This window comes from Lissotriton helveticus, chromosome 3_2, assembly GCF_964261635.1.
Source record: "Lissotriton helveticus chromosome 3_2, aLisHel1.1, whole genome shotgun sequence".
NCBI lineage: Eukaryota > Metazoa > Chordata > Amphibia > Caudata > Salamandridae > Lissotriton > Lissotriton helveticus.
Genome location: NC_136062.1, coordinates 19,272,250 through 19,288,193, shown reverse-complemented (window position 1 = coordinate 19,288,193; position 15,944 = coordinate 19,272,250). Strand labels below are relative to the sequence as shown.

Here is a 15,944-nt window from a genome sequence, read left to right as displayed (position 1 = left end):
TCCTCAAGGTTTCACAGAAAGTCCTAGTATTTACAGTCAAGCACTCAAGAGACAACTAGACAACATTCACATGCCAACTGACACTGCCCTGCTCCAGTATGTCGATGATCTACTGATCACAGCCCGTTCTGAACGTGACTGCGAGCGTGCGTCACTTACAGTCCTGTATTTTCTGGCCGAGCAGGGGCACAAGGTGTCCCCTTCGAAGCTTCAATTCTGTGTCCAGCAAGTGATCTACTTAGGCCACTTACTGTCCAAGTGGGGTAGGCAGTTGACACCAGACCGTATCCAGTTAATAGCGAGTCTTCCACAGCCCAAGACACAGAAGGAGGTACGAGCTTTTATTGGCCTCACTTCTTACTGCAGACAATGGATTCCTCAGTATGCATTTCTAGCTAAGCCACTGATACAGTTAACGACACAGGAGGCAGCCGTATCGACTGTCCTCCCTTGGACCCAGGAACATACACTTGTTTTTAATGAATTAAAGAAAGCCTTATGCCAAGCACCTGTTCTAGCTACACCGAACTACAGTAAGCCTTTTACACTTTTTGTCACAGAACGTGATGGTACTGCATTATCTGTTCTCACACAAGATCAAGCCGGACAGTACAAGCCCTGTGCTTATTTTTCGAGCACATTAGATCCAGTAGCCCAGGCTCTGCCTGCGTGCCTCAAGTCAGTTGCAGCCACAGCTCTAGCTATTAGACAAAGTGATTCCATAGTGTTAGGACACTCCCTGACAGTACAAGTTCCACACTCCGTGGAAGTTCTTTTAAACCGAACACAGACTCAGCACTTGACAATTGCACGTTTAACAGGTTATGAATAGACACTGTTCCAGCCACACATAGAAATCAGACGCTGCAACATTCTAAATCCTGCTACACTGTTACCGTCAGTTACTTCAAATCCTGCCACACATGACTGTGTGGAAGTTGTTAGTACTATGACAAAGCCAAGACAAGACCTGACAGACATTGCATTACCTAATCCCGACCTGACACTTTATGTGGATGGTTCATGTATGAGAACAAGTACAGGAGAACTAGTAGCCGCGTATGCAGTAACTACTGAAACCGAAGTTATAGAAACACATCGTATTGACACCCTGTCTGCTCAAGCAGCAGAGCTCGTTGCTCTGACCCAAGCCTGCATACGTGCCAAGAACCAGAAAGTAAACATATATACAGATTCACGTTACGCATTCGGAGTTGTACACGACTTTGGAGTGCTCTGGCAAGAGAGAGGTTTCATGACTTCTCATGGAACCAAGATTCAGCATGGTCTCCTCATTCAAGCTCTGTTAGATGCAATACATTTACCGACAGCTATCGCTATCATGAAGTGCAAAGCACATACGAAAGTTACTGATATCATTTCCCAAGGTAACGATCTAGCAGATCGAACAGCCAAGCTTACAGCTCAGACCCCAGACATTCCAGTTAACACGACACAGACACTCACTCCAGATCCGACTACTTGTATGACAGTTAAGGACCCTACACAAGATGTCATAGACATACAGTTACATGCCACTCCCGATGAAATCAAGAAATGGTCCGAACAAGGAGGGGTCCAGACAGATCAGGGATGGGTGACGAAGGGAAAAGCCACATGGTTTCTCCCCGACTCTATGGTTCAAGTCATTATTAATACCGCACATAGTCCAGCACATCTAGGAGAAAAAGCTATGTTAGACAGTATTCAAAACCTTTGGTTCAACAAGCACTTACGAGCTGCAGCCAAGCAGAAAGTCCGTACTTGTATGATATGTTGCCAGTTCAATCCAGGTAAAAGTGTCCCGGTGGAACAAGGTGGATTCCAACCTCCTGACCACCCTTTTGAAGTCCTCCAGATGGATTATATTCAGATGGAGCGATGTCGAGGTTTCAAGTATGTCCTCGTAGTTGTATGCGCTTTGTCCAGGTGGACAGAAGCATATCCAGTTCCAGATTACACAGCCGCGACCACTGCCAGGCAGTTGGTTCGTGAATTCTTTCCCCGCTATGGACTCCCTAGGGTCGTGTATTCTGATAACGGCCAGCCATTCTCATCTGAACTTATGAAGCATGTTTCCCTTCTGTTAGGGTACCAGTGGAAGTTCCATTGTGTGCGCCATCCTGAAGCAGCCGGTCTCGTAGAGAGACATAATCAAACCCTGAAAATCCGCATTGCCAAAATATGTAAAGAGAAAGGTGTAGACTGGCTAGTTGCCCTGCCAGTTGCTTTATTCTTCATGAGGATGGTTGCACATTCCAGATCAGGTCTGTCCCCTTATGAGGTCGTATTCGGCCGCCCCCCAAATATGTGGGGTACACCTAGACCCCGCAGTATTACAGATGTTTCCAGTAATATGTTGACAGATTACCTAGCTTCCTTGATGTCTGCCCTACACTCTTGTCGTTCACAGGTTGCCGCCGCATTTCCAGACAATACTGAAGTGAAACCGCATGAGGTCATTCCAGGCGACCTTGTCCTTGTAAGGAACTTTGATCGTTCAAGTCCGCTGGAGCCTGCTGGAAAGAGCCGCGACTTGTCCTCCTGACCACCCGCACGGCCGTGAAGTTGGAAGGCCGCAAGGGGTGGGTCCATCTGTCCCATATAAAGAAATTTCATGGAACACCAGACAAGACATTTTCTAAGGACTGTTCCATTTCTAAAGACTGCCTGAAACCAGACTTTAATCTGAATCCTGAACTGAAAGTTCCTCTGTTAGAGAAAACTCCGCAACAGGAGTATAAGTTAAAGCTCCGGTCTAGTAAAATAAGTCAGCCAGTTTAATTGTCTAAGTCCCTCTCGGGTGAAACGGTTAGACAGGTTTCTGACATGTATGAGATAGACCCCCATAGTGAGAGAGTTAGTCAAAACTCTATAAGATGTATCATTATTCTAAGTTTTCTATTATATGTGAGTTTAATGGTTACCTGCACAAGTTATGCATTACATTTATGTTTTCCAATTTCACATGTAAATAAGTTTGCTAATGCTACAGTAGAGCACACATTTAGTGATCTGCCTCCTCACGAGCTATCCTATCGTCTTGCTATGCGAAATAATACATTCATTAGAATGTTACACTATTCACACCAGACCAGCAATGCCACTAATTGTTGGGTGTGTGGTCGACTTCCCCCTTTCCAGACACCGAAGGGAGTTCTGCCACTCTTTCCTTATCCGTTTTCACATAATGGTTCGTGTGGAGCATGGTCCACGTTAACGTCATCCTCCACTGATATGTCCCTTCTGAATAGAACATGTTTTCCAGACAAGCAAGGTCTCTCCCATAGAACAGGGTTAGATCTAGAAAATGAAGTATATGATTTAGGTAATTATTCTTCGAATTTTATGGTCCTGAATGTTCAGTCTGATACTACTCCGGATTTGCCTGCTATTTCAGTACTACCAGTCAAAGGCGAATTATGTGTCAGAAAGAATGGTTCCGCACATGTAGGACATAGTGATTGTACTACTACGGTCGAGTATAGTGACAGTGGGAAATCTATTTTCAAAGCCTCACGTCATTCTTATTTTGTTTGTGGTCAGACCGCATATGTTCGTCTGCCCCTCGATTGGGATGGAACATGTTACATTGCCTTCCTACTGCCACCAGTTTTTCTAGCCCCATCTGATTATCACAGAAACACACATCTAGTACACGTCAGACCTAGAAGGGAGATCGAGTCCCCGATTGTCGATCAAACTGAAACTACTCTAGAACAATATCAAGATTTCAATAAAGGTTTCTTCTTCTTTATAGGACCTATCCAGAATAGTAAGTTAATACGCAGACTAACCAGAACCCTTGAAGCAGTAGTGAATGAGACTACTTCTGCTCTAGGTAACCTAACTGAAGAGCAATCTGCTATGAGATTTGTCGTGCTCCAAAATCGTCTCGTTCTTGACGTCATACTGGCCGATAGAGGAGGAGCATGTAGAGTCATCGGATCTAGTTGCTGCATTTTCATTCCTAATAACGCGCCGTCTGTTTATTCAGCTATAACCAGACTTCATAAAATTGCCCATCAGTTACACCAGAATCCAGGCACCTGGACATGGTCCGGTTGGCTCTGGAGTATCATATCTGCCTGGGGATGGAAAGTATTGTCATTCCTAGGTATTGCAGTAATGATCATATTCAGTTGCTGCCTCTGTTTACAATGTGGCCCTGCGATTTGCGGCATTTGTGCTACCTCTTGTATTACTAGTCCTAAATCCCGTTCCAAGACAATTCGAGACGAGCAAATGATGCTATATGAAATGATAGATGGTATCATGAATATAGATGTTTCCTGATGGAAACGTAGGGCACAAGGAGGGAATGTGGAAAAGTAAATTTTGCCATGTTGTATGTGCCTACGTGTTCCCCATCCTATGTTATATGTGCATGATCGATATGCATGTATTTCCCTTCTGATCGATTAAAGACGCAATTACAGTTGTGTCCATCTCTAGTATGCCAGTTTCCAGTCTTCGTGAATACAACGAATATTAGGCCTATGTAAAGCTACGTTGCCACATTTTACAGTGTGCACGTTAATTCATTGAATTGTCCCCGTTTCTAGGCCTCAAAAGGGCCCGGACTCAGATTCAGCTCCTGTCTCCTGAACCCTCTCCGAGGTATACAGCCCCCACCTGTATCCCTGACCTTTCACTTACTTCTTGCCTCGCAGTGCCCGGCCCGGCCTGGCTCTGCCTCCCAGTCTGCCAAGAGTATGTTATGCTTCCAGTTATCAGTCCAGCCCTCCTTCTCTGCATTCCTAAGCTACTGAATCGCATCAATAGTTTCCGTCATGGTCTAGCCTTTATGTCTCCATGTAAGAGAAATACTGTATTAATATTCATAGAATATTCCTCGCACACACACTACATGTAGAATTATGCATGCACCAGTCTTAATGTCTGTTAGCCTTTACCCTGATAACTTTTGGATTCTATCAACATGTTCTCTAAACATCAGATACTAGATATGCCTGGGTACATGTCGCTCTGACACTCCAGACTTTAGTCTCCTCTTCTAGTGCAGAAGTCATAGCCCCCAGTTCTTCCTGGTAACACGTCATTGCCAGTTTGCGCGCACCACTAGGTTAGAGGTCCCAGCTGCTCAGGTAGCCTCCTCCATGTTTCTGCCCCATTTATGACATATTCTGTTACGTTTGCATCACATGTCTATGTATACGCCCTGTACACGCCTTCTTGTTACATCATTTTGCCCTTATCTCTCGCGACTGCTACAAACCACACCTACTGCTACGCCTACTGTATTGAATGTAATGTGTTTTGTTTAACTATATATACTGTGCACTGTTATTAGAAGTTATCCCTTATTCCCAGATCCTGCCCCCGGCAGCTGCCATCCTATTCCCGTACAGGCTGTCCTGTTCCTGTCCTTTATGCCTGATTAAAGCCTGTAAACTCCAGCTACCTCGAATCTTGACTCTTATTTATTGAGCTACCTGTTTATTGATTATTCTGAAAAATAGATCCGGTAATAAATTATTTATTTACCACAGGTATCCGGAGGTTCCTCTATTTTATAACAGTGGAACTCCTTTGTTACAGCATTTGCTGCTGGAAAGTTTATCCATGAATAGAATACCTCTGTCTGCCGATATTCGTGTGCCTCAATTACGAATATGACTGTACCACCTCTTGGTGTCAGTCCATTTTCTATAAGTTTTAACGTTATAGATCTTCTTATGTTGACCGGGATGAGTATTATATCCGGGTCTGCTTCTTGCATAGTATTATCAGCTGCTATTACTTCAGCTGCTACTCTAGCTCTCTCTCTTTCATCATCACTGTCTGGCATTTTACTGTCAGGATGGTTATTCTGTTTGTTTGCAGATCAGGTTTCTTGTGGAAACAAAGATGAGATGCACGATATTTTGGAACAGTGTATCCTTCAACGTTGATTGAACCAAGAACCATACATAGGAGTTCCCTCCTGCGAGGTTTGGCGGATTTTACCTCTCACCCACTCCAGACGTCTTTGGAGTATTATGGGAAAAAGGGGTCTGAGTGAAAAAGCACGACTGAGTTACTCTAAAGTCTTGCGTTAGTTTTATCGCCTATCCAAACACGTTGGGCGCCATGTAGTGTAGTTCCTATTATCCCAATAGGCTCTGCGCATTGGAATAATACCTCCAATAGTATAGACCTAGACCAGACGTTAACTAGGTCTTCTACTGTCGATATTAGACTTAAAGTTCTGGGTTTGCCAGCTAGCTCAGAGTTCACTAGAAACTTTCTCGAATAGACAAGGAGGAGTTGAACCTCCCTGGATAGACAAGAAGGGATTTAGTTTCTGACAACCATAGAACATGACAACTTTGCTCTCCCCTAATCAAGAGTGTATCTCTAGAGTCGTGTGAAAACAAAAGACAACTTATTTTACTCAGTCAGTACGTGCATTCTTAGTTTCACCAGATTGTAGAGAAAAGGAAGAGACGGGCGTGTTCAATAAAAGATGTTATTTATTGATCAGTCTCTTTTCTCGTACAAGAGAAATGAATCGATATTATTGCAATACTTATGGTTAAGTAAAGTGCATACAATAAAAGCAGAAGTATAAAATAATACTGTAAAAACATTGATATGGTTTCTAAGCCATACGTTATTTAAAATGGACAGAATAGATACATACATATAAACATTTGACTAATCGTACTCAACTGGTGCTTCTAACTACGCCTACCCCGGTGTACCTGACCTAAGCCTAATACGTGGGCGGGGATAGAAAGTAGTAGTTTAAGTTAAGTTTGTTTTGCCAAGTGACTGATTCAAGAATTCTCTGCAAGGGGTTATTCAGTTCCGTACCTTGAATCTAGGATGATTGAGGGATGGTATCTCTCATCTTTGGTCTCGATATTCCAGGCTGCCTGCAAGGGCTGCTCGGAAGCGCCGGAGCTGGATTTCTCGGCAGGAGAAAGTCAGCGTCTCGTTCTCAGCGCGTCAGGAAGGCGGGGCAGCTAGTGGGCTTCGCTCTCTGCTGGGCTTCGGGAAGTCTCGCTGCTCCGATCTCGTCACCACCGCGTGTGTTTGCTTAAGGCAATATCGGTAATATTTATACCTGTAAGGTGCCGAGATTGACGTAAGGATGGACATAGATACGTCAATAAGGATGTCATACGAGCTGGTCGTTAGCGCATTCTTTTACTGAAGTTCTCGGTGAAATCAAAACAATGGCCGCAGGGTTTTTCCCAGGTTGTCATAGGTTTGATTTATTTTGAGAACTCCGTATGCCTTATCAGGGGCTGGAGGAATATTGCTTTGCCTAATTAGATGGCAAGCGTTATGACCTAATCAGATAACGCGCTCCTGTGCCGTGGTCTGGCGTAATCAGATAACGGTTTCTGCATCATGGGATGGCTGCTAGTTAACTCGTTAACCAGAATAGGGTCAGGAATAGGGGGATCGATACAGAACCTATAGGAATACATCACAAAACATTGCACGTTAAAAATAAAGTTAATATACAAGAGCTATGCTATATTTTACTATTAAACAGGCAACCAGAAGTGCAGTTACCTTGTAGACAGAAGGGTCATGATTTGACTGGTGCAGCAGGTGCAGTAGCATCGGGCCCAAAAGTTGTCAGAACTCCTCTAAACACATAATATTGTTATATTTGACTACTAAATAGGCAGTCATAAGTGTAGTTATCTAGCAAGCCCTAGGGTCCTCATTTTAATAGTGCAGCACATGCAGTGGCACCGGGACCAAAAGCTTCAGGCACCCACTAAACTCCTAATATTGCTATATTGTATTCCTAAACAAGTGCAGTTACCTTGCAGACAACAGGGTCATGATTTGAATGATGCAGCAGGTGTAGTATCACTGGGCCCAAAAATTGTCAGAACTCATCTAAACACCTAATATTGCTATATTTGACCACTAAATGGGCAGTCATAATTGCAGTTATCTTGCAGTTAAAAGGGGCTTGATTTGAATAGTGCAGCAGGTGCAGCAACACCTGGGCCAAAAGCTCCAGGGAACCCACTAAACACAGAATATTGCTAAATCTTCCTACTAAACAGGACAGTCATAAGTGCATTTATCTAGCAGGCAATAGGGTCATGATTTGAATGATGCAGCAGGTGCAAATGTACCAAGACCAATACCTCTAGGCATCCCACTAAACCTCTAATATTGCTATATTGTACTACTAAACAGGCAGTCACTAGTGCAGGTACTCTGCAAATAACAGGATCTTGATTTGAATAGTGCAGCAGGTGCAGTGGCACTAGGCCCAAAAGTTGTCAGACCTCCTGTAAACACCTAATATTGCTATATTTTACTTCTATGCAGGCAGACACAATTGCAATTATCTTGCAACTAAAAGGGGCTTGATTTGAATATTGCAGTAGGTGCAGTGGCACCAGGGAAAAAGCTCTAGGGACCCCTACTAAATGCAGAATATTGCTAAATTATACTACTAAACAAGCAGTCACAAGTGCAGTTAAATTGCAGGTACTAGTATCATGCTTCAATGGTGCAGCAGGTGTTTTTTTTTGTTTTTTTTAAAAACTTTATTTTGACATTTTCAGTTACAGTACATTCGCAACAAGCATTGAGTCGTACACCTTCCATAGATCATAGGGCATGCATAAAGTAGTTGATCCATAGCACAGAACTTTATAAATAGACATCAGAGATACAGCAATTAGATCTATAGCATACGAGAGAATATCACATCGCTTAGTCCGGCTTTCTATATTGCCAGTCTATTGCACTAAAGGGGGGTCCTGCCTCAGTGATCTAGTTCAAGGGGCGATGTATGAACTTCCCGTCCCCAGGGCGTATACACCTGCGTATCTCCCAAATCTGCACATGCCTATGTGGTGTACAGTGCCATTTGCCTAATGAAGGCCAACCTGGTCTATCACATAAGTCCCAAAATCCATAGTGACATTTCCATGTACATACATGCATATCAATGGGGAAGTCTAGGAGCCCAGGCCTGTTTAGCATCAAGTGAGTGCCTCATCAGCGGTATCATCATGCATCTGTCCTAGGTAACCTTGTAGAGGGGCCCAAATATCTCTGGGACGTGAGGTGAGTGGCAGCAGTTCAGCATAGGTACTCAGCTGGTCTTGGCAATATGTAAGATCATGTATCCAATCCTTAAATTTGGGTGCTCTGCCTCTGCCCCATCTACATGCAACTCGTCGTTTGGCCACTAAGAGGGCTAGAGCGATAAATTTGCGGTATGTCGCCTGTAGGGGTTCCACATATCCCAAAAGGGCTAAAACAGGGGAGGGATCTAGGTTAACATGAATCATTTTGGATAAAGCTGAAAACACCTGGTCCCAGTACTGTCGTACTTCCCCGCACTCCCATGCCAGATGTAAAAAATCTGCTCCCTGGGCGTGGCACCTATCACATGGGTCAGTTGTACAAAGCTTGAATCTGAGCATGCGGACAGGGGTGTAGTATAGCCTGTGTATACATTTATAATGGAGGATCCTAAACCTGCTGCTAGCAGAGATGCGCTCCGTCTGCTGGAGGCAGAACACCCACTGTTCGTCCGTAAGCGGCGCTTCCAATTCTTGGTCCCATCGCAGTTTAGCAGTTAAAGACGGGTAGTCTATCTGTGTGTGTACTGACCTATAGATCGTAGAGACAAGCTTACAAGGGATGTCATTTTGAAGTATGAGCTGCAGAGGCGAGAACGTCGGGGGTTCATGTGGAAAGTCAGGTGTAAGAGCCTTCAGCCCCTGGTGAAGTCTAATGTATAGGAAGACGTCCAGCGGTGTCGGTTATATGCCCTCATATAAATGGTCCATAGAACGGAATGTACCATTATGGTATAGGTCCCCCCATGTTGCGACATGTATGTTATGTATTAGCTTGCGAAAGCCCGCTTCCTGTAGCAGGGGCAAACGCGGGTGGTAAGCCAGAGGTAGCAAAGGCGCATAGAGCATCACAGCCTCCAGTTTAGCAGTAAGTCGGGACCACGCTGTCACTGTGCTCAATACCGTAGTAGGTGTTTTATCTCTACCCGTTACCAAGGCATAGTATGCCCCTTCTATCGGGATAGGATGGGCCAGCCAGTGTTCAACCGCTAGTTGGGGCATGTATCGAGGTTGGCGCACCCAGAAATATGCGTAATGAGCTTGTGCTGCTAGGTAATATAATTCAAAATTCGGTATTCCAAACCCACCTTGATTATAGGGCCTCACCAATATGTCCCAACCTAGGCGAGGCGATTTTCCTCCCCATACCAATCTTATGAGCTCCGACCGAAGTTGCCAGAAAAAATATCCGCCCGGGTAAAAAGGAATATTCAAAAATAGGTATAGGAGTTGGGGGAGGATCACCATTTTAATTAAGGATGCTCTACCCGCTAAGGAGAGTGGCAGCGTGATCCATCTCGTTACATTATCGGTAATTCGCGTCATAGTGGTGCCATAGTTAGCTCTAATCAATTCGCCCTTATCTTTCTCGATGTTAATGCCCAGATATTTAAAGTCCCCTTCACACCAGTCGATGGGGTAATCAAGATCGAATTTAACCGTGGCCGCAGTCAGTGGGAATATGCATGATTTACCCCAATTGATCTGAATACCAGAGAGTCTGCCAAACCTTATAAACTCTCTAAGGATGGGGTTGAGGTGGGCACTTGGGTCGCACACATATAAGGTGATGTCGTCCGCATACATTGACATCAGTAATTGACGCTGAAAACAGCGCAGGCCAACGTCTTTGTGATGTTGCCGCAATTTTGCAGCCAGAGGCTCTGTCGCTATAGCGAACAGAAGCGGCGATAGGGGGCACCCTTGTCTAGTGCCTCTGGTAACTGGGAATTCTGAGGATAGCTTGCCATTAAGAAGTACTCTAGCCGCAGGGCGTTCATACAGGAGCTGAATCCAGGAGATGAATATTGCCGGAAAGCCCATTCTCTCAAGGATCCGGAAAACATAGTCCCACTCCAGAGAGTCAAAAGCCTTAGTGGCATCAAAAAAGACGGCAGCTATCGGTAGCTCTTCATGTACTGAGTCTAGGACAGAAAAAAAGGTTCTTAAATTATGCGACGTGGCTCTACCAGGTACAAAACCGGACTGGTCTGGCAAGATCAGGGCAGGGAGCAAGAGGCTAATGCGAGTGGCTATCAGTTTGGCAAGTATTTTAACATCGCAGTTCAGCAGGGATAAGGGTCGATATGAATCACATTTGTTCGCAGGCTTCCGAGGTTTTAGCAGCGATGTGATAAGCGCAACTCGCATAGAGGATGGCAAGTGACCCACCTCAAGAGCATCCTCGTCTACCTCCTTCAGTACAGGAGCCATGAAGTCTATGTATGTCTTATAAAATTCAATTGGGATCCCGTCCAGACCCGTAGCTTTCCCGGATTGCATGCTCATAATCGCATCCCGCACCTCGTCCACCTCAAAAGGGGCACTTAAGAACGCCCTCTGTGCGTCACTGAGCCACCCAAGGGAGACGTCTGCCAGATAATCATGTAGATCGAGAACCCCAGATCTAGTGGAGGTGTACAATACGCTGTAGTGCTCCACAAAGGCATTAAGAATCTGAGCTGTATCTATAAACATTCCCCCTGTCTGATTCTCTAGCTCTAGGATAACATTAGGTGTTCTGGAGAGTCTGATCGTCGCAGCCAAGGCCTTCCCTGGTCTCTCGCCCTCGCCATAACGCCTAGCAGCCCAGTATTTGCCCCTAAATTTTCTCTGGTCGCTTCCTCAGTGTATTCAGAGACTTTCTCCCGGATAGCTGAGAGGGTAGCATCGTCCGCGTCTAAAGTTAATGATGCCTCTAGGCCCTTAATGTCGGTCTCAAGTGATTTCAGCCGCGTCATGATGCTCCGTAAGACTCCGGATCCTTTGGCTATACAGAGCCCTCTCAAAGTTACTTTAAACGCGTCCCAGATTGTCTCAACGTCATTGACAGAGTTTTTATTTCGCTGAAAAAAATCTAAACATTCACAGCGTAATTCTTCCAGGAAGACAGCGTCAAGCAGCATCGTAGGTTGCATACGCCAAGCAGTTGTGGGTGGGCCTAAGTCTGCCGAGTGTAGTGTGATTTTTACGGGGGAGTGGTCAGAGTACGTCCTGGGGAGGTGCAGCAACTTAGCAAGTGAAGTGGAGAGTTGCGGTGTCAAAAGGATATAGTCAAGGCGCGCCCAGGAGCGTGCTTGTGCCGTGAAGTGTGTGCCTTCCCTGGAATCAGAGTGCAAATGTCTCCAGGTATCTACTAGGCTATGTTCAGTGAGCACTGAGCGCAGTGTGCATCGCGCCTTGGTGTAGTGGTGCGGTGAAGGATGTGATCTGTCCACCGTGGGTTCAAGAGTAGTGTTGAAGTCTCCCCCCCAAATAATATGTTGAGGGCCGGTTCCCACAACCGCTGCCCACAGTTCCGTAAAGAACTGTGGATCATCAATGTTGGGGCCAAAGCAAGATACCACTGTTACAGCGAGGTGTCCTAATCTACCCCACATCATACAGAATCGCCCCTGGCTGTCTACCTTTGTACCAGCCACAGCAAAGGGCGTACCTCTCTTCACAAGTATCGCAGTACCCCTAGCATAGCTGGAGAAGGACGAGAATACTGAGTGAGCTGCACATCTGGTGGCGAAGGTGTGGGAAGTGTGTGCCTTGAAGTGAGTTTCCTGCAACAGGGCTACGTGCACCGAGTGCCGGTCTAAGTAAGATAGAATTTGACGTCGCTTCCTAGGGTGACCTAAGCCCCGTACATTCCACGTTAATACATTTAAGTCAGTGTCCCCCATGGATCAGGCAGTGTCTCAACAACTAGCAAGCGAAGTCCTATAGGCTGATGGGTCAACATGTTGAGTCCTTTAGGAACATACATGCCAGTATAACCTTGTGACGTAATGCTTGTGTGGACACCATGTCGAGCGAGAAGGTCCTCCCGCAAGTGATTAGTACAAATTCCTGTAAGATTCAGATGTAAGAACTCTTTGAAAATGTTCTCAATTAACAACTTACTAAAACATGTAAATAGCCTCTCTAACTTGCCCCAACTCGGGGTCACCTCCATTGTGCTTAAGTGAAAGAATGCGAGTGTCATTGCAATTAAGCTCACAACAGGCTCTGCACAACGTAGTACAGGAGAAGCATCAATGTCTTCGGGCAGAAATATAACAAAGGCGGCCTGAAAAGGGAGGCTCGCTCCTGCAAATGCTAAGAAGTAACTCGCCTCCCACAATGAATAGATGTAATCGCGCATGCCTGTCTGTGTTACAGCCAAAACAAGTCGGAGGTGATAATGGTCAAACTTGCATAAATTGGTCCCCACCCTTCCCACCTCCCACTGAAGCAACCCAAACTTGCCAGAAACCCCTTCCCACCCTCCACCCAGAACAATCAGTAACCAGCCCAACAGCTGCAACGCAGCAAACATTTCCAAGGGGGTATACCCTTTGGGAGTCATCTAGGGATACACAGAGCCACCCCCCACAGCTGTCCCAGTCCTGCACCGCCTGAAGTAGGTACAGCTAAAGAGAGGGGGTGGTGCCTGTTTGTACATTACCACCAGCAGATCAACACCCGTCCACGGTGTATTCGGTTCCCAGCAGTGTTCAGTCTTGATCGAGAGTAGTTCACTGATTTCAGGATGGCAACAGAAGACCAGCAGTGTGCCTCAATGATCAGACCCGCCAGCTAGCCATCCCCATTCAGCGAGTGCTCATCCTCACGCGCCATGTCGACAACTCCACCCCGACCAGAGCGTGCATGGCGCAGTGTTTTCAAAAAGTCACTCACTTGCTGTGGATTTGTAAAAAAATGTTGCTTGGCTTGGTGAGTCACCCTCAGCTTGGCCGGATATAGTAACGCATAATCAATTTGCAGTTCTCTCAGCTTGCGCTTGACATCCATGAATTTACGACGTTGTTCTTGCACCACAGGGGTGAAGTCAGGGTAAATAGAGAAAGTGACTCCGTCATAAGACAGATTGCGGTTGGTGCGTGCCGCCCTTAGTGCTGTGTCCCGGTCTCGGTAATTCAAAAGTCTCGCAATGATGGGTCGTGGTGGGGCACCCGGCTTGGGCTGAGGGCCCAGTGAACGATGCGCCCCCTCCACGATAAATTGCTTGGAGAGAGCGTCAGGGCCAACAGTTGCAAGAAGTATTTTCTCCACGTACTCCTCCATGCGCCCAGTGTTGGTGGATTCTGGCACGCCCACCACGCGAATGTTGTTTCGACGACTTCGAGCTTCCAATTCCTCGTTTTTGGCCGCAATAATTCTGAGGACATTGTCCATCCTGGAGAGTTGTGCGGTATGAGAGGCCGTGGTGTCATCATTAGTGGATATTCGCCTCTCCGCTTCCGAGATGCGTTCCTCATGGACGTCTATTTTCTGCGCGATGGCGTCCATTCTGGAGGAGATCCGGTCGACCTTGTCCACTATTGTGGCAAATCCCTGTCGCATCTCCTGCATCAATTGTTGCATGTCCGCCGGAGAGGAGCCAGGGCCAGTCCCAGATGTCGCAGGGCTGCGGGATTCCCCCACGTCCAGCGTATTTCGTAGCCCTTTTTTGGAGGCCGCTGAGTCAAAGGAAAGCTTAGATTGCTTGTTTTCAGGCTTCCCCATGGCGATGTTGGCGGGGGTATTTAGCGCACAGCACTGGCCTCCCTACGCGTGGCACCAGTCCGTCGTGTGTGAGCACAGCACCTAGCTCCAGAATTCCCCCACAAGAGACAGGAAGTTTGAGCGGAGCCAGTCAGTCTTGGTGTGGCACGTTGGTGGCAAGGGAGGAATAGCAGTGCGCGTGCACCTAGGGATCTCAGGCCTCCAAACCTGCATGCAGAGTACAATAATATCAGTGGTCAGCGGATAGGAGTGGAATGACCAATGATCCGTGCCAGTGGGTAATGGAGTGTCTAGAGGCTCAGTTGGAGGCCTAGGAACGCAGCTAGGGTCATGAGTGTCTGGAGTCCACAGCCATCGCCTGTCCTCCAAACATGCGCGGGGGGAGCGCAGGTTACCTCCAGCAGGCCAGGAGGGCAAGCGCGGGCCCAGAGCAGGAAGCACCGTCCTTCTGTTCAGGAATGGCGTCGAAACACTGCCGGCACACACCGCTCAGAAGGCAAGCTCCACAGGTACTCGGGCAAAGATGTGGCGCATCAGTCAGACACCACAACTCAAAAGTAACGTTCCACTGCGTTTCCAAGTGTCACTTTAAGGGGGCCAAGGGGAGAGTACATGCAGGGAGCAGCAGTATGTAATCCATGTGCCAGTTAGTGCGTTCCCCCACGGTAGCACCCCGTCAAGCAGTGAGGTTCAGGGTGTAGCGCGTGAGTGATGCGTGGAGGCTGCAGGCTAAGCAGTCAGTTGTGTGCAAGGCTGTGCGACTGTCCACGATGCGGCCCGTCTGCCTTGCCATGCGCGCCAGCAGTGATAGAGGGGCGCACACTTATCTATCTCACCTCCCCGGTGACTGTCAGGGCCTTTGGCTCACAGCCGCTGCAGCGTCCGCCCGATGCGTTAGCGTTGGTCGGGTCTTCAATCCTTCGCCGCTCACATCAGCGGTTCCCGACGGCAGGCCGGAGAACACAAGCAGCCTCGTCTACGCTGGTCGGGGAAAGGCGACCAGGCACGCACCTCACAGGTACCGCAGTCGGGGGGGGAGGACCAGGGGGCACCTCCGAGAGCCAGCGACCTCCCAAGCTGAGGTTGTTCCCCCGCAGGTCGTTTGTCGCCCTCACCGCTCTCCTACCGAGGCCGCTCCACGGAGCATGGGGTGCTCATGGTCACGCACCTGCCAGTTTCCCCCGCTGGTGACAGTGGGGCACAGCGCTGCCCCGTTGGTCCGGCGGCGAGGCAACTCGTAGGTCAGCGCAGCACTCCTTCAGACGAGGCCTAGACGCCTCGTGGTCAGCCGGGGACTAGCATGAACACGGGTCCCGGGCAGCGCAGCCAGTCACTCTCTAGCCCAGCTCTCGGTGCGGCGCCTCTCCGGCT

The 15,944-nt window shown here is 47.3% G+C and overlaps 1 protein-coding gene across 1 annotated transcript in view; it reads right to left on the bottom strand.

The window, feature by feature from the left end:
• Positions 1–15,944, bottom strand: part of SLC27A2 (solute carrier family 27 member 2) — a 471,878-nt gene that overhangs the window by 299,291 nt on the left and 156,643 nt on the right. The gene's annotated exons all lie outside the window — the stretch shown is intronic.